Raw genomic sequence first — 23,909 nt, forward strand, 5'->3', positions numbered from 1 at the left:
AAATGTTTATTGTGTTTGGATTGTGGAATTATGGGTAATCTTTTTTTCTCTCTTTTCTTTTCTCTAATGTCTAGATGTGTGTGTGCATGCAAATATATGCATAACTTTATCACAGGAAAACTAATAAACATTTTTCAAAATGGCATGCAGAATATGACCCTTATTTCTAGGCTTTTTAGTTGGTGGCTGGAATTCTCTAGATACCAGAATTCTCTAAGTTTGGCATAAGTCGAAATGAGTGCTGCCTATGTCCTGATTCTGGCTCTTCCACTCGCTGTGTGATCTTGGATAAGCTCCTTACCCTCTCTGAGGCTCAGTGGTCTCATCTGTAAATTGTAAATAACACTGCCCATTTTATAGGATTGTTACAAGGGCTAAACAAGATGATATATGCAAAATGCCACAGTGTGTTTTAGTTGCTCAGCTGTGTCCGACTTTTTATGACCCCATGGACTGTAGCCCACCAGGCTCCTCTGTCAACCAAATTCTCCAGGCAAGAATACTGGACTAGGTAGCCATTCCCTTTCCCAGGGGATCTTCTCAACCCAGGGATCAAACCCGGGTCTCCTGCATTGCAGGCAGATTCTTTACCATCTGAGCCACCAGGAAGCCCACGTACTTCAGAGGTTTGACCTACTCAATCTTCATTGTGAAACTGGCAAGATGTAATATCAATACCTCTCCTTTATTTAATTTTAAAGCAAAGAGAAGACTCTGTGAAATAATGCATGGCATTTGTAGTCTATTTAGAAAGAAAAGCTTATCTTCCAATTTACAATACCACATTTATTTGATTTTTGAGCAAATCTTCATCAAGTTCTAATATGACTAGTAGAAAGATTAATTTATTTTTCATTATTTTGCATGTTGCATAAGTGTACAAATATAACCTATTGATATGATTATTTAAATATTACAGATTCTCTTTTTATCATCAGAGTACATTTTATTTGTGTCCGGGGCAATTCAGGTGTAGGGTGTGCACTTGTGTGTGTGTGTTTTATGTGTAAACTGGAGATAAAGCATCTGCTCTCTGAATGAATGCTGAATCCTAAATGTAGGGCTTTAGTTCTTTTGTTTGCTGACTCTGCCTAGTAACACGCAGGATAAGAAAAGAAAGGTTAAAAGAGAGGGAGGGAGGGAGAGGGAGAGAAGGAAGGAGGGAAGAAAGAAGGGGAGGAAGAAAGAAAGGAAATATCAGTTTGGGTCTACTTAGAACATACAAGCAAATAAAACTTTAAAGAAATAACCGGTCTCGAGCATCACTATCTGGGGCTAAAAACAAACACTGCAGAGTTGAAATGCCTGAGTTGAGGGATAAAATAGAAGCAGGCAGCACACACATCTGACTCACAGCACAGCCAAATATGGTCAATTTCGCCTCGTTAGACCACTGTTCTAACCACTGAGAAAAAAATTAGATTTTCATTTCATGAAATATTTACTTTAAATTGAAATGTTGAATCTGCAGTATAGTCAAGAAAGAAGAAATTCTTGATTGTCAGTGTTTTCCTGTGCCATCAGGGTATGATTTCCTGGAGAATATTTGAAATATTTGTGCCAGTGACTATATTAAATCAGCAAGAAGTACTAGAGGCAAATTATATTACATTTCCCCCTCACTAACAATTAGAACTTTCTTTTAATTGGCATTTATTCTCAGCCTTTTATAGCTCAAAGAAATCTGACAGTATACAGTCTAAAATAAATCCCTCGCTTCATTTGTGTGTGTGTGTATGTTAATGGTGAAATAAAACCATAAATAATCTGTTTGAGAAGTGTGGGTTGAAGAAGAGAGTACTGAGAGGCAGGTGCGTAATTTGCTTTGCTCAAACTAGGAGACTGAGAGACAAGGCAGTTTACTCTAAAGCAATGTGCCTTCGTTGCTAGATTTTCAGATCCGAAGGCTACTGTGCTATGTCCAATTGTAGAACTGTAATAATCAAATTTATAAATATGACCAAAGTTTCATCTTCATTTCTTCCCTTTGGATTCACAGATTAATTCTCAGGTTTATCACTCAGGGGAGGATTTCTCGTCAAAGCGTATGGTCTGTTGGACGCTTTGCTGCTGTTTTTCCACTGGTGGAAGAGAATCATTAAAACAGTGCTCTGTATGGATGACTCTGTCTAGTCAATATCCCTTTAATTTCAGGCAAGGTTTTACATCCATTTGGGCTGTACTCATTTTGCTAATACAGCTGAACTCACCAAATCCAAAATGTATCTGTGGAACTGATCTTTCCTTTCACCCTAATTCTATCCTCAGATCTTACAAACACACCATAAGTTTCACACCTGTACCGATGTGAAAACAACACTGAAAATGCTACCATTCATTATCTGATCTGATGCTTATGCTACAGTTAGAGTCTCGCTGTGGCCAGGGATGACTTTGTTGCTGCTGTTGTTGCAGTGGGTCTTCGGATGCTTTCTCTAGTTGTGGAGAGCGGGGGTTACCGTCCATTTGTGGTGCACGGGCTTCTCACTGCACTGGCTTCTCTTATTGCAGAGCACAGGCTCTAGGTGCTCGAGCTTCAGTAACTGGAGCACACAGGCTCAGTAGCTGTGGCTCTCGGGCTCTGGAGCACAGACTCAAAAGTTGTGGTACAGGGGTTACCATTGCATGTAGAATCTTCCTAAGGGACTGAACCCATGTCCCCTGCATTGGCAGGCAGATTCTTATCCACTGTGCCACTAGAGAAGTCCCAGGGATGACTTTTTAAAAATATGGTGCCTAAAGATTTCAGAGGGCTTCCCTGGTGGCCCAGTGGTAAAAAATCCACCTCCCAATGCAGAAGGCATGGGTTTGATCCCTGGCTCAGGAAGATCCTGTGGAAAAGGAAATGGCAACCCACTCCAGTATCCTTGCCTGGGGAATCCCATGGACAGAGGAGCCTGGCAGGCTACAGTCAACGGAGTTGCAAATAGTCAGACACAACTTAATGATTAAACAACAACAAACAAGGATTTCAGAAGCCAAAACCAAAACATGTTAGCAATATTGTATCTTTATAACCCTTTACCTTTAAAAAAAAAGAAACACTTTCATGCTCAGTTCATTTTTTATGATCTAATAATAATTGATGCTCAAGAAAAATGATTTGCTCTAGACATTTACTGCATCATTACAGATTAAAATTTTTACTTGTTTTATTTTATATGGCTGTATTACTAAATGGGCATTTTGATATGTTCTAGTTCACAAATTGGCCATCTACACACGTGTTAACTCTTCTTGGAATGCTGTATTCATCAGGACATCCATAAACATAAACAATTCTTTTACTGTTCGGAATTTGGCTATAATTTCACCTCTTGTCTCTGTGTATGATGACAAAAATTAAGGCGCTGGGGGTCAGGACACTGTAAGTCAAACCATACCCCGCCCAATGAGTCTGGTAAGTCATTTATTTGCCTTCTGAGGTTCATCTGTCATTTCTGTGAAATCAAGAGGATATTACTCATCTCAAGGGATTTGTTGTAAGAATCAAATTAAATAATTGAAACAAAATGCTGGGCACCATGCCCGGACACATGCCATAAATTCACAGTAAGTGTTAATCTGTGTTAGGTTCATGTATAGTCTCTTTCTTTAAAAAAAAAATGTATTTATTTATTTGGCTGCTCCAGGTCTTAGCTGTGGCACACAGGATCTAGTTGCCTGACCAGGGTTTGAACCCAGGCCCCCTGCACTGGGAGTGCAGAGTCTGAACCACTGAACAACCAGGGAAGTCCCCATCTCTTTCTTTAAATAGAGACATCACACCTACCTCCCTTACCAAAGATTTTAAAATGTGCTTAATATGACTAAGCATGTGTGAACATTGTTCCTTTTCTAATTCAGGGCAAATTTTGCATTCTCCTTTCACCACTCCCCTCATGGTTTGGAAGAGTAGCTATCAATCTTATCAACAGTAATCGAGGTTTACTTACTCCCCAAGGGCAGGGCCAATTTTTGCTTCAGGGTTTAGAGTTCTCATGTGGCAATAAAAATTTTCTAATGTTTGATTATCCCTTTTCTCCTCCAATTGCATGGCTAAATTTGGATTGAGAGGGGAAAAAAAAAAAAAAACAACTCCTTTTCCCTTGTCCAAGCTATGGATTTAAAATACCTGTTTAGGGGACTTCTCTGGTGGTCCAGAGGTTAAGATTTCCCCTTCCAGTGTAGGGGGCACAAGTTCAATCCTGGGTCAGGGAACTAAGCTCCTATGTGCCACATGGCATGGCCGAAAAAAAAAAACAACTTAAAAAACTACTACTACTACACTTTCTATTAGTAGTAGTGTTATTTTTATTGAGGTATAGTTGATTTATAATATTATTTTCAGGTGTTATTGTTCAGTTGCTAAGTCATGTCTGACTCTTTGTGATCCCGTGGACTGCAGCACGTCAGGCTTCCTTGTCCTTCACTATCTCCCAGAGTTTGCTCAAACTCATGTCCATGGAGTTGGTGATACCATCCAATGATCTCATCCTCTGTTGACCCCACGTCCTCCTGCCCTCAGTCTTTCCCAGCATCAAGGTCTTTTCCAATGAGTTGGCTCTTTTTCAGGTGTCCAACATAGTGACTCAAAATTTTTATAGATTATAGTTCATTTAGAATTACTATAAAATAATGGTATATTCCCTGTGCTGTACAATAAAATAGGTGTTTTTGCATATACCTCTTTTACCCATGGAGCTTCCCAGGGAGCGCTAGTGGTACAGAATCCGATTGCCAATGCTGGAGACATAAGAGATGTGGGTTTGATCCCTGGATCAGGAAGATCTCCTGGAGGAGGGCATGGCAACCCACTCCAGTATTCCTGCCTGGAGAATCCCCATGGACAGAGGAGCCTGGCAGGCTACAGTCCACAGGGTCACAAAGGGTTGGACACAACTGAAATGACTTATCATTACCATGGCACACTTTTATCCATAGCTCCTAGAATACCTTTGACATTTTCTGAACAAATTTACCCTAGACTCAATATGTTTATCAAATCTTCCATTAGGGTAGATCATTGTCTTCCAGCTCCATGCTGATTCTTCTGGGGATTCAGGTGGATCACTTGACAAACTCCTCAAGAAACTGTCCAAACTGGTTTCCTCCAAGTGGTGACTTTCTGCAGAGGCAGAAGGGTCCTTGTGAAATTATCCTTTGTTCAAATTTCGGGGTCATATCCTTTTCCCTAATACTATCTTTCTCCAAATTAAGGTTCATAATAAGAATGCTTTCTCTTTTCAAAGTTTACTCATCTATGTATTATTCTTGGCTATGCTGGGTCTCTGTTGCTGTGTGGGCTTTCCTCTAGCTGCGGCAAACAGGGGCTCCTCTCTAGTTGTGGTGTGCAGGCTTTTCATTGTGGTGGCTTCTCTTGTGGAGCAGAGGCTCAGTACTTGTGGTGCATAGGCTTAGTTGCTCCATGGCATGCTGGGATATTCCCAGACCAGGGATCAAACCTGTTTCTCCTGCACTGGCAGGCTGATTCTTTACCAGGGAAGCCCGAGAACATTTTCTTTTTATGGATGGTCAACTTCACAGAATACCAAAGCTGGTCTCTTCTGGAGATAATCACCCACCAGGTCCAAATTAAACACTAAGAGATGTCTCAGGCTCCCTTTCACAAATCCCAAGTTGAAGGAAGATGGAATGCAGTGTCTCCAGAGATAAGACTTAAGAGCTAAGTCATTCATTCCTTAGCTCTGAATCCAGAGCAGGAGTCCCCCTCTTTCCCAGCTAAAAGGAATGGAAGCAGCTGCCGCTCAATTTATTCTCAGTATGATTCCAAGAAAGTTGAGAGCGGAAGCTGAAGTGGGGAAAGCAGCACAGAACCAAAGAAAGCTTGAGTGTGTTTAAGGTAACGAGTGGAACCTCACCACCCACGTGTAGGCCCCCCCAGGAAACGCAATTTCCTCTTCCAGGAAATAAAGGTGTGGAGAACTTCTGAGCAGCAGCCATCTATAAAACGATGAGACAGAGTCTGATACAAAACAGAAATGCCTTGTAGCCTTGGGAAGGAGAGGCCAGCTCTAGGCTCCTGGGGTCAGAAAGATCTACAGGTATCTCTAGAACCTACATGGAATGAGAACAAAGAGGGATGTTTTTCTTTTTAGTTGATATTCAAGACAAAACAAAAACAAAACTCTTTCTAGACACATGATGAATATTGTTTTAAAAGATACAGTCTTCAGATGAATGGGTTTCTAATTGTAGGACTATATGCTTATATAGCACGCATCTCCAGGGACCAATTGTCCCAAACAGAGAGAAGGGGAAAGTGGAGGGTATGGTCAAGGAATAGAGGCAGTATTCAACAGTGCCTAAGGGGCTGCTTCCAACTGGCCTGAGTTGCAATCCTGGTTACAGTATTTTATTAACCATGTGGTCACAGGCAAGCTGCCTAATCCTTCTAAGCTGCATTATTCTCTTCCCTAACATAGAGATAACGATGATGACAGTGAGGATTTAATATCTACATCCTAAGATTTTTTACGAGGATTATGTGAATAGTGCATCAAAAGTGCTCATCACAAAAATAATGAAAAAAAAAGTGCTCATCACAGTGACAGATAGATAGCATATGGTGATGATTATCATCATTATTATTTGAAACATTGTTTATTTTGGCTCTAGTTGCCATGATCAGGCGGGGGCTTCTTACCGCAGTGGCTTCTCTTGTCGTGGAGCACAGGCTCTAGGGAGCGCTGGCTTCAGCAGCTGCAGTGCATGGGCTCAGGAGTTGCGGTGAGTGGTCTCTCGAGCACAGGCTCAACAGCTGTGGTGCTAGGGCTTAGCTGCCCTACAGCATGTGGCATCTTCCTGGACCAAGGATCAAACCTGTGTCCCCTGCATTGGCTGGCAGATTCTTAACCACTGGACCACTGGACAAGTCCGATGTGAAACTTCTTAAAGTCACTGACTATTGACTAAATTTAGAGGACATAAGACTTTCCCTCGAGTGCCTACTTGTATTGGGTTGACCAGGAAGCTCGTTGGGGTTTTTCTATACCATATTATGGAACTTTCTGGCCAACCTAATACTTAACCTGTTTCTCAAATGGTCCATGAAAACTCCAGCCGTGAGGAATGGGTGGGTTTGCTGTCTCCTAGGCCCCAAAGCCTCTGGTGGCCTGCCATCTCTCTTCTGTGTAACAAGCTGTGTTGAAGAATGGCTGGGAGAGAACCAGGGGGCAGGTGTCTTGAACCAGGAGGTTTCTCTTTGGCAGTCTGCAGAAAGAAGCCAGGCCTCTTTCTGGTTCTTGTCACCTCGTTCTCAGCCATAGATACATTTTCCTACTAAATCTCAATAGCAAATATACAATGAGCACCTACTGTGTGCCAGGCTCTGGTGATGTCAACACAGCTGAGGTTCTCCTACCATCACACCTCTTGACTATGACCTTCCAGGGGTGGCAGCCTCTCTGTTGGATGATCGTGGCCTGAGGGTCTGTTCAGTGCTGTTAGATACTGATAAATGCAGGAGAGGGCCTACTCCTCGGGGAATGTATTTTTATCTTTAAAGGGTGTGTGTGTTTGCTCTGCAGAGTTCATACAGATTAGGAGAACAAGCCAGCATATCTGACTTCCTAGCCCCAGCCTGCCAAAAGGCAGCAATGGGAACTAAGTTACCAGATCCTTCTGGGCCTCAGGTTTTCTTCATCTTTAAAAGTTTGGAACTAGCTGTGGTCTGAGGTCTTTTTCAGCTGACAGTCTATACTTCCGTGATCAGAAGCCAGCTGATCCAAGCTGAGGCTCTTCCATACCTTTTTAATCTCCCTCTCAAAAACAAACAAAAAAAAAAAAAAAGAAGAAGAAGAAATGGACTATTGTTCTATTTCTTAAGCTAATCTGGGTTTAGTATATTAGAGCAACAAGCACTTTAACCAAGTACATTTTAATCATTTTGCGTAATAATTCAGAGGGAACAGGCCTGCAGTGCTGGTAACCAGTAGTCTATCCTGAATGAAAAAGTTATTCTCTAGAGCACAGAACAAAAGCACCCCACTTATCCTCAGCAGGACCATCAGGACCACCAGCCAGGCGTGAAAATCCTCCAATGACGAGACACCGGTAAGACCTTACACTGCAGCTTCAAGGGCTGTCAAGTTTAAAGCAATGCAACTTAGGAAATGATACCAAAAAACCCCCAAAACGGTGCAGAAACAAAGTCAGAGGTCGGGTTATCCAGCACCAAATCTTTCTCGGGTGGGGCAGTTTAAAAGAACAGGGCACACCAGCCCTTTCTAGTGGAAAGGCTGGCAAACAGCTGAATTTTTTTTTTTTTTTAATCTGATGACCTTGATCCTTCCCGTGGGAAGGCTCGTTTCGCTTTTCGGTTGGGTTAGATGGAGAGTCACGTGGTCTCGGGTGCCTCTGCCCGCGCGCAGCTCAGCATCCCCGGCGCGGGGATGGGACCAGGTCTCGAGGCCCGAGCCGCTGCGAGCGGAAGCGCGGGGCGCAGCGCGGGGCGGGCCCCGGAGGAGAGCGGCGCGCGGCGGGCGGTGCGCGGGCCGCGGCTCCGGGGCGGGCGTCCGGGCAGCCGGCTCGGCGGCGGGGCCTCGGGGTGACGAGCGCCCCCTGGCCCGCGCCGCCCGTGCCCGCGCCGCCGCCCAGCCGCGCGCTCTGGCCGCCGCCACCGGCAGGTAGGTCCCCGCGCGGGTCGCCGACCGATCAGGAGGGCAGGGCGCCCTGCAAGGGACGCGGGGAGGGGGGCGGCCACCCAGCTCGGGCTCCGAGCCGGTCCAGGACGGGGCAGGCGGCAGGACAGTGAACTCGGAAAGGGCGACAAGCGCTGCAAACTTTGGGTCTCGTTTCCGCGGTTTGTGGCGCGCGGGACGCCCGCGAGGCGCGGACCTTGGTTGGGTAGAGGCCGTCGGGGCCAGGGGCTGGGGCGCCTCCGCTTCCTTCTGGGCTTTTCTCTCACCTAAACTGCGAGGCGGGAGGGAGGGAAGGAAGACGGTGGCGGAGAGTTTACTGTTTCCCGCACGCCCTGGGAAGGAGAGGTGTGTGATGCGGTGGCAGCCTGTCCACGGAGGGAAATAAAGTTTTCTTGGCGTTTGCTCGAGAAGCAGACGGGGCTGCCAACATTCACTTCTAAACTAAGCCAAGTTTCTTTCCAGGGGCCTGGGGCAGGAGGAGGCCAGTTTTGATAGATGTCAGAAAACAAAACAAAAAACTGGTGCTCAATCCTGTAATCTTGGGGTGAGAGTGTTTTTTCAGCTTTGGGGGCCACACGTTAAGAAACTAGAGTTAGTGCCTTTATTTTATTCGGTTCTCAAGAGCTCGGGTTATCAGTGTGAAATGGACCTTTCACGCTAACAACTCGGCGCTCCCTGCGGGCGGGCGCGCCTGGATGAAGACAAGCTCCGAGGCAGGCTCACCTGGGAGACGCTGGGGTTTCTGCAAGGAGAAAGCGTTGTCCCTGGGCTTGTCCTGCTCAGAGTGGTGCTGATAAAAGATGATTCAGTGGTGGACCGAGCTGACCAGGAGGGGCTGGTGACACGGGGAGAATGAGAAGGCGCCTCTCTCCGTGTCCGTAGAATGGTCCATCCCCGGGTATGGAGAACGTGCAGGTCCCTTTCTGAACATAGGTCTGGTTGTTGCTCCCCTTAACGTTATTCTCTAGAAGCTGTGATCACCACCGTCCTTTCCTGGTGGAGAAATTTGATAGACAAGCCCTGTTAGTAAAATGGTGGTGCTCCACTCCCACCCCACACCCCAATCCTGTGAATCACCATCTTCATTTCCCCCCCGAACTTATCTTTTAACTCTTGTAAAATGGCAGTCTCACCGCCAGTGCTTTAATCTTTTTTAAAAAATGCTGTGTCTCCTGGGAAGGAGGATGACATTTACTAATTTGGTTGCAAATTACTTCTGAAGTTGGTGCGCGGCTGTTTAGAACCCCTCGGAGATTAGCACTATTGTTTGAAGCAGGTGTCTGCGGCAGACTCTTCTTAGTCTTTCTCATGTTGATTGAACGTACATATATTTAAAGATGCGGCATAGGAAGAGCTTCTTAAAAACCTTCAAAGCCTCAGCTGTGGAACTCCTCCAAGTTAGCAATTAAGTCTAAATTAAGTTGGTTTGTTTGGGGTTTTTTCCCCCCCTCTCATAAACTTTTCTCTGATTTCAAGAGCGACCTGTCCCCATGGCCAGCCTTTGTTTCGGCCCTCTGTGATTTTTCTTGTAAGCTTTTAAAATGTAAACTTCCAGGGAGGACTCTCGTCACCACCCTCCGCCTTGTCGTGTTCACTTCCGCCACCGTCTTGTGCAGCGGTGGCTTGGGATGGCATGTGGCTCGCGGGCAAGCTTCTTTGTCCTCCCAGATCCTTCTCCCTTCTGCAGAAATTCCCTATTGTCTGTTTGAAAGATACATAGGCCAGTGACTAGAACTTTCTTTTGTTGAGGTGCCCCTGGCCTTCCATTTATGCAGAGATATTGTTCAGTTAGTCACACCTTGGTCCTTCTTCAGATCTCAAAGGTGCCTTTCAACACTGAAATGAGCTTTCTCTTGTTTGTAGCAGGTCCTGCGGGGGGTTGGGGGGGCTCCCTGGAATAGCCCATTCCTCTCTATTTCTATAAAGGTCCCTCTTGCAGTTGTAATATATTCCCTCTCTTCTATGGAAAAGAGGCAATTCTTCTGTGTAGTGAGTCTGGTGTAGTGAGTCTGAAATTCCATGTGGACTGGGTCCAGGATTTTTTCCAAGAGTGTGGCCTTATAGTACAAATCTGTAACTGACATTCAGGAGTAAAGCTCCACAAAATCTCCTTACAATGTGGAATTTGATGACAGGACATTTGCCTTCCTTTTAAAATAGGAATTGGAATTAGTACTACCTGTTCTGAATGCATTTGCTTTGGAGTTACTGATTGTGTTGCTTGCCTCTAAAAGTATTGTTGATGTAGTCATCTAATATAACCTTTAATAAGGATATTTTTGATTTCAGATGACATCCTTTTTATAGGGTTCAATCTTTTATCATTTTTCCCAAGTAATTTTCACAGATCATTTCATTAAAATAAAAAAAAAGATTATATGATAAAAAGGACCAGAGAACACAGATGTATCATGTGAGTTCATATTTATATAAATTTATTGCCCCAAATCAGATTGTAATTATAAGCAAGGGAATTAGTCTTGTGACAACATACATAATGTTAAACTCATTCTTTCTGTTTGTGTCTATTAGTTTGGAAGTTTAAGTTTCTCATTTTCAAGCAGTCATGCATCCAGCTTTGCTTCTTAATTCCTATTCTAGCTGTCAAGGCAGAAATCAGGAGCAAATCATAGAAAAACATGATGTTGAGGCAAAAAGATTAATTATGAGGTGTTTCCTTGCAATAATGGAAACCTCTTTCATTATTTTAACCTGTCAACCATTTGTACACGATTATTCACATTGCTCTGTCATCTGAGGATATCCTTGAGACCAAATGAGAACCAGAAGTTTCTGAAATTAAGAATAGCACAGCCAAAGCCTGGAATCATAGATTTCTGCTCTGGGATTAAATCAGCAGATATTCAAAGCCACTCACTCTGGCAGTACATACTCTATAGGCCGATGTTATCTTTTGATTTTTTTCTTTGTTTGGTTAAAAAAATTTTTTTTATTGGTGTATTGTTGATTCACAGTGTCGTGTTAGTTTCAGGTGTATAGCAAAATGATTCAGTTGTACATGTGTCTATCCTTTTTCAGATTCTTTTCCCATACAGGTAATACAGAGTATTGAGTCTAGTTCCCTGTGTTATACAGTAGATCCTTGTTGATTTCAACTGATGTGTATGTCAATCCCTAGCTCCTAATGTATCCCGCCACCCTACCCCCAGCATTTCCCCTTTGGTAACCGTAAGTTTGTTTTTGAAATCTATGAGTCTGTTTCCGTTTTGTCAATAAGCTCATTTATATAACTTTTTTAAAAATTATAACTTTGAATTAAGCTAATCCTATTCATGGTAATCAGAGCTAACAAAAGCAGTAAGACATGATTTATTGATGTATTAGTATTTATAATTTATGTGCCAGATATTATATGGCACATAATTTTACTTGTATTTGGTAAATATTAGTCTCATTTAATCTTTGCAAAGTTTTTATAAATTTGATATCACCATCATTGTCATTATCCTTGTTAGCATTCGCATTTTGCAGTTGGGGAAATGGAGGCTGAGGGAGGTTGAGTCACTTGCCCAGCTCTTAACAGCTGATAACTGTTAGAATCAGGCCTGTGTGATTGCCAAGCCTTGCCAAAAACCACAGAGCTGGATAACCTACCAATTACATTTTGTAAATTGTGATAAAAATACACCTAACAAAATCTGCCATCTTAATCATTTTTAAATTTTAAACAGGTCAGTGGCACTGAGTACATTCACACTGTCATGCAGCCGTCACCACCATCCATCTGCAGAGCTCTTTTCATCTTGCAAAACGGAAACTATCTACCCATTAAACATTAACTCCCCATTCCCCCTTCCTTCAGCCCTTGAAACCTCCGTTCTACCTTCTATCTCTGAATTTGGCTACTCTAGTTCCCTTGTATAAATGGAATCATACAGGATTTATCTTTTTGTGAGTTGCTTGTTTGACTAAGCTTAATGTCCTTTAGGTTCATCTGTGTTGTAGGCTGTGTCAGAATTTCCTTTCTTCTTAAAGGCTGAATAATATTCCATTTTATCTACCATTGGTTCAATGGACATGAGTTTGAGCAAACTCCAGGAGATGGTGAAGGACAGGGAAGCCTGGGTCACAAAGAGTTGGACACGATTGAGCAGCTGAGCAACAACAGTATCTCCCACAATGTATCTACCACATTTTGTCTATCCAGTCACCTGTTCATGGTTGTTTGGGTTGCTTCCACATTTTGGCTTATGAATAAGGCTGCTGTGAATATGAGTGTAAAAATATCTCTTCAGATCTCTGCTTTAAGTACTTGTGGCTGTATACCCAGAAGTGGAATTGCTGGCTTAGATGGTAATTCTGTGTTTAGTTTTTTGAGGAGCCACCACGCTCTTTTCCATGGCGACTGCACCATGTTGCATTACCACCAACAGTGCGGGAGGGTTTCAGGGTCTCCCGTCTGCGCCCATGCTTGTTACTTTCTGTTTGTTGAGTGTTGCCATCCTAATGGGTATGAGATGGTAACCAATTAACATTTTACCAAACCATTTCGTGCCCGACCTCAGGGGTTCATGGGTTGATGCTGCTTCTGAATTCATTATTTTTTTCCCTATCTCATCCTGTGCTTACGTCCCTTTTTATTTTTTTCCTCTCTCTTTATTTCTTTTAACCTTGAAACACCTCAGACTTACAGAAAAGCTGTAACTACAGTACAAAGGGGAAAATCCTTTTATCCTTTTAACCCTACTGATGATGTCTAAATAAGTTGCTGACTCGATACCCTATCACCTTATCAGTTCTTTCATGCATATGTCTTACAAATAGGAACATTCTCCCCCAGAAGCAGAGAACAGCCACAAAATTAGGAAATGAAGTTAATATGTCCCCTTTTTTAGTGCAGAATAATTGGAGGACTTAACGACTCCAGCATCTCCTGCAGGACTGGGGAACCCACGGGCAGAAGGGTTTTTGCCCTCTAGAGAGGGCTGCCCCTACTTACACGAAGTACCTTGTGGTTTAGCAATGAGCAGTTGTTGAGAATCAGTAAGCGTGGCATTCATTGTAATGATGCTAAATGTGCAGAACAGACCCTTTGCAGACCTAAAGGTTATCTTCTTGTATGTGACCAAAACAAGACAGATTCCCAGGACAGGGGAGAAAATCAGAAAGTTGATGGTTGTGCTTTCATCCACCAAGTTTTTGTTGGGAGCCTCAGAGCCACACGCTGCTGTGTAAGCACGGGCGAGATGCAGGCAGGTAAAGGGGAAGTTCTGAGTGTGATGACTTCATCATGTTATGTCAGTTTGTAATATTACTATGCACAACTATGCTGTAGACTCATTTGTTTCCTCTTCGCCAGTAGACTCCAAAAAGGCTGGCATTTCCCTGTAGCCCTTTTCCCAGCACCTACAGCAGGACTGGGGCCCAAGGAGCCCCCAGTGAACCCCCAGTGCAGAATGAGTGTGTACATGCTGTACTGGGCACACACATGGTGCCAAGGGCACACTAGATCTGGGCTGTCTGGGAAGGCATCCGGAGAAAGTGGCAGCTCAGCTGAGACCTGCTGTGCGGGCGAGGATGTTTTGGAAGGTGGGATTGCATTTTAGGATGGCCTGTGAGCATGACATTCTAGTAAGGCGAAGGACAAACCCTGTCTGGTTTGAGCAGAGCAGTGAGGGAGGAGAATGGGGTGAGCCCTGACACTTCCCTCTCAAAGTGTGTTGATCACTACCACATCAACCGCTCTTTAGTTGAAAGTACGAAGAGTGGACCCTTAATCACCCTTGGCTAGCCTACCCTGTTACCCGTCTCCAGCCCTCTGCGTTGTTCACACTGGGCATATGCTAAAATAAGCATCTAGCCGGTAGAGTCTTGTTGCCAAGATTTGGGTGAGTTTCCAAAGGAAGCCAGGCGCTGAGAATTCATGGTCAGATGACTCTTCACAGCCCAGGTGAGCAAGAGGCCGAGTCTTTCATGAAAGTCAGCTGACATGTCTTTCTTGCAGTTTGGGGAGAAATTCATGTCAGCTGTGTGGTAGCGTTTTTAGAGCGGTAGTTTTCAACTTTTTCCATTCTGTGGTCTGTTAATGTACTGTTTGCAGTGATATAGAGTTGGGCCTCTCATCTAGTGTTTTATAAACTGCAAAGCACAATCATTATTGGATTGTGAGATTTGCATTGTGTTGCAACAAGCAAATCTTTAAACATGAAATGGAACAGAAAAGACTAGCATGCGTTTCACATAGCAAGAGTAAATAATTCATGAAATTTGGGATCATGGAGTTTGGGACATGTGTCTTATGATCATCCTAGACCCATGACCTTTAGTTTTCTGTAATGTTTCTTTAGGTTGTAGAATCATACATGCACTGGCCTGGAGGGAGGCAGAGGAAAGTGATATTGGTTGAATGGGCATCATGCTGGGTTTCTGGGTATGTGAGACATTTTCTCCTCAAGTCCTGCCCATTGAGTGGCTCATCCACAGTTTATAGAGATGCTGAGGTGGGTTGAGGTCAAGAATCTTCATCACAACAAATGACTAGCTGTGAACTCTGATCTCTCGGCTCCCCAATTTAAGCTCCTTTTTCTGCCTCTGTGGGTTATATTCCCAAAGTTTGTTCATCAGTTGGCTGTTTGGGGAAGATGTCATCTCAAGGGGAGAGTCTTATAATCAGATTCCACTTTTGTTAAGAGGAATACGGACTTTGGGATGTGCCCTGTCAGCTTCTTAAGGAAAAAAAAAAGAAATCACTTAGAAAAAAATAGTATTGATTCAACAGACCAGAGATTGTGGGGCCTGAAGTCAACAAAGATGAAAACAGCCCCTCCGCCCTCCCCTTAAAGCTTCCCCCACCCCCCTGCTCAGGCTGGGAGCAGCAGCTTGGGTGGAGCCACATGAGGTGATGTTCTTTTCTTTCCAAAACTGGGGTTCCCAGGTCCACAGCAGAGTCCCATCTCCTTCTCCCGGAGCCGGAGGCTGCTGCACTTCTACTGGACAGAATCATGTAACTGCAAATTCGTGGCATCAGGGCTCTGTGATTTGCGTCAGCCAGGCCCTCCCTCAGACTTTGCCCAGTCAGCTCCCTGCCCCTGTAGAGTACAGCAACCATTTCAGACCGTCTCCTGCCACCACCATCCCCTCAGCCTGCTTCGCTGAGAAAATCGGAGTTTCCCTGATGGAAACAACCTAACCCTGTGATGACGGCTCCATGCCCAGCTCTGGATCTACCCTCCCTTCCTGTCTTTTATGATAAAAAAACAGAAGCCTCACCTTCTAAGGTTCATCGTCCACTGATGCTCTGGATTCCGTTTCTTCCTCCTCCATGGAAGGAGGAGGAATCTCATTCTCTTGATTATCTCGTTCTGCATCTGTATTTTCCTTATGGCCCCCCCTCCAGCCCCCCGCCTGGTCCCACCTCACTGCACAAGCATGCTGAAGCCCCTTCCTTCTCGGAAGAAGAAGGCCATCCTTCTTCACCTTCCTCCAGCCATGGCCTCCTTCCTCCTCTTCACAGCCAGCCTCCTCAGATTGTCCCCCGCCCCCGCTGCTCTGTCCTCACTCCCTGTCGTGGCCACAGATATCTGGCCCTGTTGCCTCTGGGGATCTAACACATTCATGCTCCCTTTTACTTTTTTTGTTGTTCAGCCACTAAGTCATGTCTGACTCTTTGCAGTCCCACGGACTGTAGCCCATCAGGCTCCCCTGTCCATGGGTTTTTCTAGGCAAGAATACTGGAGTGGGTTGCCATTTCCTCCTCCAAGGGATCTTCCTGGACCAGAGATTAAAAGGCAGATTCTTTACCACTGAGCCATCAGGGAAGCCCTCCCTTTTGCTGACTCTTGCTCAATTCCACTCCTTTCTTCCTTGACTTCTCTGCAGCAGATGGTGTACTGAGCACCTCTGCATTCTCGGAGCAACACCTTCATCCCACCCCTGCTTCCCATTCTCCTTCCTTCCCCTCTTCGGCTTTGCAAGCTCCTGCTCTCCCTCCTTTCCCGTGGAAGGTTGATGTTCCTCTGGATTCTCACTCTGTGGGTAACCTCATGCTCACTGACCTGAACAGCCATCCCCTTGCTGACCACTCCCTAACTGTGACCTCTCCAGAGTCCTTTTGTGTCTGTTAAATGGGTGTGTCTAATACCACATGCCTCAGACTGCTTGCATGGTCTTCCCCTTTCTCTTCCCACAAGATAACCTCTTTCCCGTTCTTTTCTGTCTCTGGCGCTGTTTCACCTGTTCTTGCACGAGCAGAAATCTAGATGTTTTCCTTGACTCCTCACCTCCTCATTTCACCCCAAGCCAAGTTCTGGTAGATGCACACCCCTACATATCTTTTTATTCCATCCACCTTTTCCTGCCCTGACTCAGGTCACCACCATTTCTCTTCTGGATCACTGCCAGAACCTCCTCCCTGGTCTCTGTTACTGTGGGTTATTCTCCACTGTGCAGCTGGGAGGATCCTTGTAGAACCCAGATCTCAGCTCGTCACTCCTTGCTTTAAACTCTGCAGTGGCTACCCAGTGTTATTTGGAATGAAACCTGGACTCTGTAACATGAATGTTGTTCAGTTGCTAAGTTGTGTCTGACTCTTTGCGACCCCATGGACTGTAGCACACCAGGCTTCCCTGTCCTTCACTGTCTCCTGGAGTTTGCTCAGACTCATGTCCACTGAGTCAGTGATGCTGTCCAGCCATCTCATTTTCTGCTGCCCTCATCTCCAATGAATATTCAGGGTTGCTTTCTTTTAGGATTGGCTGGTTTGATCTCTTGCTGTCTAAGGGACTCTCAAGAGTCTTCTCTAACACCACAGTTTGAAAGCATCAATTCTTTGGTACTCAGCCTTCTTTATGGTCCAACTCTCACGTCCTTACATGACTACTGGAAAAACCATAGCTTTGACTATTCGGACCTTGTCAGCAGTGATGTCTCTGCTTTTTAATATGCTGTCTAGGTTTGTCACAGCTTTCCTTCCAAGGAGCAAGCATCTTTTAATTTCGTGGCTGCAGTCACCATCTGCAATGATTTTGGAGCAGAAAATCATTTGGTGCAGAAAATAAAAATGTCTGCACAAGTGGGATCATCAACTCAGCAGGTTTTGCCTGTGGGTTTCTAGAATTACCTAGATACTTTGCACTAGAAGTTCAGAGTTGAAGGTGATAGAAAACATTTTACATGCTTAAAGACAACCTCTTACAAGGGAGAAACTCTGTCTCCCCATCCCTGTGGTGGGCTTTTCTCCCTCTATCACCCTCCCAGTTTCTCACCTTGCTGAGAAATGCCAGTAATGAAAGGAAAAGAGACTGAGTTAAGAATGATAAGGAAACAAAAAGTAAAACTGAGATATTCCAAAATTTCCCCCTACTAGCAAATGGATGAGGCATTGAATGCAGATATACAGAGAGCTCAAAATTATTTTAGTAAAAAGAAAATATCAAAGGATAAAAGAGATTAAAATTTAACAAAATGATGTTTTTAGGATCTTTCAGAACAAAACCATCATGATCTTAAACTTCATTAAGAAAGATAAAAAGATAAAAAAGATCGAAAGTGAAGGATGAAATTCAAGAGTTAGGATGATAAAGGCCTGCCAAAGATTAAATAATTGAGAGCATTCTTAATTAGAATTATTATAGTCTTAAAAGTAGAGAGTAATAAATTCGTTTTAAAAAATATTTTTATTGGAGTATAGATGCTTTACAATGTTGTGTTTCTGCTGTACAGCAAAGTGATTCAGCTGCACATATATATATATATCCCCTCTTTTGGGGTTTCCTTCCCATTTAGGTCACCAAGTTGAGGAGAGTTCCCTGCGCCGTGCAGTAGATTCTCAGTAGTTATCTATTTCATACATAGTCGTGTGTATACATGTCGAAGAGTCTGACACAGCTCAGCAACTGAACAACAATGATGTACGTCAGCCCCAGTCTCTCAGTTCATCCCACCCCTACGCCTGCCTTGGCATCCTTACATTTCTTCCCTGCATCTGTGGCTCTACTTCTGCTTTGCAAAATATGATCATCTAAGAGTCATAAAGGAGATCAGTCCTGGGTGTTCATTGGAAGGACTGATGCTGAAGCTGAAACTCCAGTATTTTGGCCATCTGATGTGAAGAACTGACTCATTTGAAAAGACCCTGATGCTGGGAAAGATTGAAGGCGGGAGGAGAAGGGGACGACAGAGGAGGAGATGGCATCACCGACTCGATGGACATGAGTCTGGGTAAACTCCGGGAGTTGGTGATGGACAGGGAGGCCTGCTGTGCTGCAGTTCATGGGGTCGCAAAGAGTCAGACACGACTGAGCAACTGAACTGAACTGAAGAGTCATAAATTCTGTAGGGCAATGGTCCCCAACCATTTTGGCACCAGTGATCGGTTTTGTGGAAGACAGTTTTTCCATGGACCAGGAAGTCAGGTGGATGGTTTCAGGATGATTTGAGAGCATTACATTTTTTGTGTCCTATATTTCTAATCTAATGCCACTGATCTGACAGAGGTCTGCAGCCCAGAGGTTGGGGGCCCTTGCTTTAGGGGACTTACTGAAAGGTAGAATAACCAAAAATATGAAACCAGAGGAGAAAAACCCATACTTTTTTAAAGAAGATTAAAAATAAATCCCAGCAGTAATAAAATGAGGATGTGCATGGGTTCCCAACAGCTAGTAAGCCATGGCTAAAACAATGTTAAGACGGGAGCTTAGGGTTTGGGCTTATACCTCAAAAGCCCATGTCACCTCAGTGGGATTTTAGAGGCAATTTTTGCAGTACACTTCTGCATGTATGCCATCATGTTTTGGGGGAAATGCTCTGTGCGTTCCACTGGGACGGTTCCATCCTGGGGGAGGGGGTGGGCCGTCACACCAGGGCAACCAAGGAGTTATGCTCATCTTTGGCTACCAAACAAGGGAGATGCTTTTAACTGTATGAGGCTCAGCATCCCTGCCCTCCAGAGCTCAACGGAGTCTCCACCCCAAGCATTCTGCTTTCCTCTGGGAAGTGAGAAGATCAGGTGGTACCCGGGTGGATTCCTCACCTTGTTCATGGAGCCTCTTCTCCACCAGGGTCCATTTGGCAATTACCCAGGAGAGAGTCCTTTCCTGTTACATCTTTTCTATGTAGCTTGTGATGTGTTTCCTCTCCCTATTCTGCTTTCTTGTGTCTCTGGGGATTTGTGATTCTATCTGGCTCATAAACAGAGCTCATTAAAAATATTTTTTCTAATTTTTATATATTTAGCTATGCTGGGTATTAGTTGTGGCATGCGGAATCTTTAGTTGCAGCATTTAGACTCATAGTTGAGGTAGGTGGGATTTAGTTCCCTGACCAGGGATCAAACTGAATTCGATTCAGGGATCCCCTGAATCGGGAGCAGGGAGTCTTAGCCACTGGACTGCGAGGGAAGTCCCAATAATGATACTGTAATTCAGTTATTATCTCCTGAGAAAGCTTGGTCAGTGATCTTGTTGTTGTTCAGTTGCTAAGTTGTGTTCGACTCTTTGCAACCCCATAGACTGTAGCACACCAGGCTTCCCTGTCCTTCACTATCTCCCAGAGTTTGCTCAAATTCACGTCCATCGAGTCGGTGATGCCGTCCAACCATCTTATCCTCTGTTGTCCATTTCTCCTCCTGCCCTCAATCTTTCCCAGCATCAGGGTCTTTTCCAGTGAGTCACCTCTTCGTATCAGGTGGCCAAAGTATTGGAGCTTCAGTTTCAGCATCAGTCCTTCCAATGAATATTAAGGATTGATTTCCTTTAGGATTGACATACACAAAGGACATACACCAGGTCTTCTATTTCCTTCTCTTCTTAAGCTCTCAGCACAGAGCTCAGACTGCATCGTCACTTGTGGAAGCTAGGACATCTCCTCATCAGAGAACAGATTTTATTTTTCTCTCATTGCCAGCATGAAGGAGTCTAATTACAAATGTCATGTTTTTCAGGACCTGCTCATTAGTACTAAGAGCTCCGAGCAGTGTAATGTTTGCCCATGTGCTTACGGTGAATGTTAGGGGTCTGACTGAGAAGTGGTGCATGGGGCCAAGTGCATTATTACACTTCGGTGCATTGCCTTCTGTTTGGCCAGACTCTATACCATGGCTGCCTCCCTCCCCTCCCCAGCCCTCCACCTTACTTCCAGGTCCCTTGCAATGAATGAAGACACATGGGAGTTGGCATGCAAGGGTATTAAGAATCCAGATTAGATTGTCCTTCTCCATAGCAGAGACTGGAGAGAGGCTATAGGATCTTGGAGCAACTTTGCCCTGCCTTGGTCCAGCTTTTCCACGGTCATACAGTCTTCCTGAGCTGTTGGGGGTAGGAGACTACTGTTCTCTGACCTGCTTGGCTGTGTTGACCGTAAGATGAGTGAGTTGGATAAGGGGGGTCTCTAGAATTCCTCCTGATCCTAATATTTTGTAGCTGTTCGGGGAGGGTGTCTTTTGAGATACACACATTCTACTCACACCAGGATTTCCCCCAGGCACCTGGGTGGTGCAGTATCAAATACATGTCATGGCTCCCAGCCTGTAGTTAACTCATTCATTAGCCTGGGTGTAGAATACAGAGTATATTATGTCCCCTACATATGAATGAGTTCTGTTCTGAGTGTGCATTCATAAATCTAATTTGTTCATAAATCCAACAAAGTTAGCCTAGGCACCCAAATAACACAATTGCCTGTATGTTGTTGTTCAGTTGTTACAGTTCGTCTAGTCAAGGCTATGGTTCTTCCTGTGGTCATGTATGGATGGGAGAGTTGGACTGTGAAGAACGCTGAGCGCCAAAGAATTGATGCTTTTGAACTGTGGTGTTGGAGAAGACTCTTGAGAGTCCCTTGGACTGCAAGGAGATCCAACCAGTCCACTGTGAAGGAGATCAGCTCTGGGATTTCTTTGGAAGGAATGATGCTAAAGCTGAAACTCCAGTACTTTGGCCACCTCATGTGAAGAGTTGACTCATTGGAAAAGACTCTGATGCTGGGAGGGATTGGGGGCAGGAGAAGAAGGGGATGACAGAGGATGAGATGGCTGGATGGCATCACTGACTGGATGGACGTGAGTCTGAGTGAACTCCAGGAGTTGGTGAGGGACAGGGAGGCCTGGCGTGCTGCGATCCATGGGGTCGCAAAGAGTTGGACAGGACTGAGCGACTGATCTGATCTGATCCTACTCTCTGTGACCCCATGGACTGCAGTGCACTAGTCTCCTCTGTCCTTCACTATCTCCCGGAGCTTGCTCAAACTCAGGTCCATTGAGTCAGTGATGCCATCCAACCATCTCATCCTCTGTCACCTCCTTCCTCTCCTGCCTTCAGTCTTTCCCAGCATCAGGGTCTTTTCTAATGAGTTGGCTCTTTGCATCAGGTGGCCAGAATATTGGAGCTTCAGCATTAGTCCTTCCAATGAATATTCAGGGTTGATTTCCTTTAGGTTTGACTGGTTTGATCTCCTTGCAGTCCAAGGGACTCTCAAGAGTCTTCTCCAGCAACTCGAAAGCGTCAGTTCTGGCACCCAACCTTCTTTATCAACTCTATAGTAACTGTACTGTAATAGGTTTATAATACTTTTCATGCAAATAATACATAGATAACAAATACAAAAAAGAAAACATGTTAAATCTTACAGTACAGTACCTTGAAAAGTATGCCAGACATGTGAACTAACTTACATGACTGGACATGTGAATGCATGTTCGCATCTTTGAAAGTTCACAACTTGAAGGTTTGTATGTAGGGAACTTACTGTGTTACCAATGGTTGGAACATGTGCCTCTTCACCAGTAAACAGGAGAGCAATCACCCAAACACTGAAATCATTCTGCTCTCATTTTAAATTTTGCAAATTGAAGCTACCTATGAAAAAAAGGGCAACAGCGCATTTTTCCTTCTCCTGTGTTAGTGGTGATGGTAGCACAAGAAGTCTGATAACAGCCAGTTCTTCTCAAAATGCTGATTCTTCAAAAAGAACACCTTGATTTCCTCAGTGGACTTTGTTTTTGGAAGATAAGCTCATGAGGAATAGCAGCCAGATAGCATGTTCTCCACTCTAAGAGTGGAAACTCTTTGTTCTTCTGCATCAGTCATTGGAGAAGAAAAGTAAATTATCATGTATTTTTAAATGATTGAATTGCATTACTTCTTTTTTAAAAATATTTATTTACTTATTTATCTTTGGCTACACTGGGTCTTCGTTGCTGTGTGCAGGCTTTCTCTAGTTGGTGGCTAGTGGGGGCTACTCTTTGTTGCAGAACTTGGGCTTATTGCATTGATTTCTCTTGTTGCAGAGCACAGGCTCTACCTTATGGGCTTCAGTAGTACGGTGCATGGGCTAGGGTTCCACGGCAATCCTGGATAGTTAAAGTCCATACGACTTTGAAATAAGTCAGGGAGAAATCACTTGCATAATTCCAAGTTCTGATGCAGAAGCAGCTTAAATATTTGCCAAAAGTGCAGCACAAAGTACTCTCACCTTCCTCTGTTCCAGTAAAAAGAAGGAGTTTACTGCTGGGATTCTTTTTAAGTTCCTGGGCCCTGAGATCTGTTATTATTTATAATACACTTGGGGTATTTGATGAAAGTGCTTTTGGAAAGAAAGCCATGTGAGCAGTAGGAAAGGCTTTGCGTTACTTATTAAAATAAAATAAATGCAACGTTGTTGTTGTTCAGTCACCCAGTTGTGTCCCACTCTTTGCGACCCCATGGCCTGCAGCACGCCAGGGGTCCTTGTCCCTCACCATCTCCCAGAGTTTGCCCAAGGTCATGTTCATTGTGTCGGTGATGCCATCCAGCCATCTCATCCTCTGACGCCCTCTTCTTCTGCCCTCAATCTTTCCCAGCATCAGAGACTTTGCCAATGAGTCATCTGTTCACATCAGATCACCAAAATACTGGAGCTTCAGCAACTTGCTTGATCCCAAATTGCCAGTATTGCTAAGCATAAGCTAGCACATAATTTTAGAAATTTAATGAAGGCAAACTTAATCCATTAATAGTGTCCCATAGGTGAAATTGGTAGATAGAAATGCCAATTCAATATTTGAATTTTATTATTTCAAATGAAAGGAAGAAGGGCAAGCCCTTCTCTTTTGAGAACAGGTTAAAGGTGGAGCTAGAGGTTCTCAAAACAGAGAGAATATATCTTCATTAAATATACAAAATCAGGGGACTTCCTAGGCCATCCCATGGTTAAGACTTCACTTTCCAATGCAGGAGGTACAGATCCCATCCCTGGTCAGGGACCTAAGATCCCTCAGGGCCAAAAAAACCAAACATAAAATGGAAGCGATAATGTAACAAATTCAGTAAAGACTAA

The 23,909-nt window shown here is 44.2% G+C and overlaps 1 protein-coding gene across 1 annotated transcript in view; it reads left to right on the forward strand.

The window, feature by feature from the left end:
• The first annotated feature begins 8,527 nt into the window (after nt 1–8,527).
• Nucleotides 8,528–23,909, forward strand: part of PRKCQ (protein kinase C theta) — a 152,088-nt gene continuing 136,706 nt past the window's right edge. Inside the window, exon 1 of the mRNA XM_061435759.1 lies at nt 8,528–8,627. The gene's annotated coding sequence lies outside the window, so the exon portion shown is untranslated. The remainder of the gene's footprint in view (nt 8,628–23,909) is intronic.

The sequence above is a fragment of the Bos javanicus genome, chromosome 13, assembly GCF_032452875.1.
Source record: "Bos javanicus breed banteng chromosome 13, ARS-OSU_banteng_1.0, whole genome shotgun sequence".
NCBI classification, from domain to species: domain Eukaryota; kingdom Metazoa; phylum Chordata; class Mammalia; order Artiodactyla; family Bovidae; genus Bos; species Bos javanicus.